Source organism: Pseudochaenichthys georgianus, chromosome 12 (genome assembly GCF_902827115.2).
Source record: "Pseudochaenichthys georgianus chromosome 12, fPseGeo1.2, whole genome shotgun sequence".
NCBI classification, from domain to species: domain Eukaryota; kingdom Metazoa; phylum Chordata; class Actinopteri; order Perciformes; family Channichthyidae; genus Pseudochaenichthys; species Pseudochaenichthys georgianus.
The window spans coordinates 17,748,558-17,748,997 of NC_047514.1; positions in this window are offsets into that span (position 1 = coordinate 17,748,558).

The window sequence follows — 440 nt, forward strand, 5'->3', positions numbered from 1 at the left end:
TTGCCAAAGCAGGTTGTACAAGGTTTACTAATAAGAATGTATAAACCACATTGTTTAAATAAAACTATATATCTATACAACTAATGCTTAATAATGTAATATGATAAGATGAGAAGCTGTTTAAAACTCTAACAATACAATTATGTACATTTTTGTAAATGCATTTTTTTATGAAGACTAACTGAGATAATTAATTTAATGAGGCCTTGATTTATTTGACATGGTAGCTGCAACTAGCCTACCATATTTATTAAAGGGGCTCTGAAGATTTGATCGATGATGTGAGAAATATAAATATTCAAATATTTTGACATTTTAAGTTTGGCACAATAAATCCACCATATGTGGAATGGAGAGTATACGGGTCGGCGTTGTAATGGGCTACTGTGACTTTAAAGGGGTGTTGGTTCTATGAGAGGTAACAGATAGGTTTAATTTAT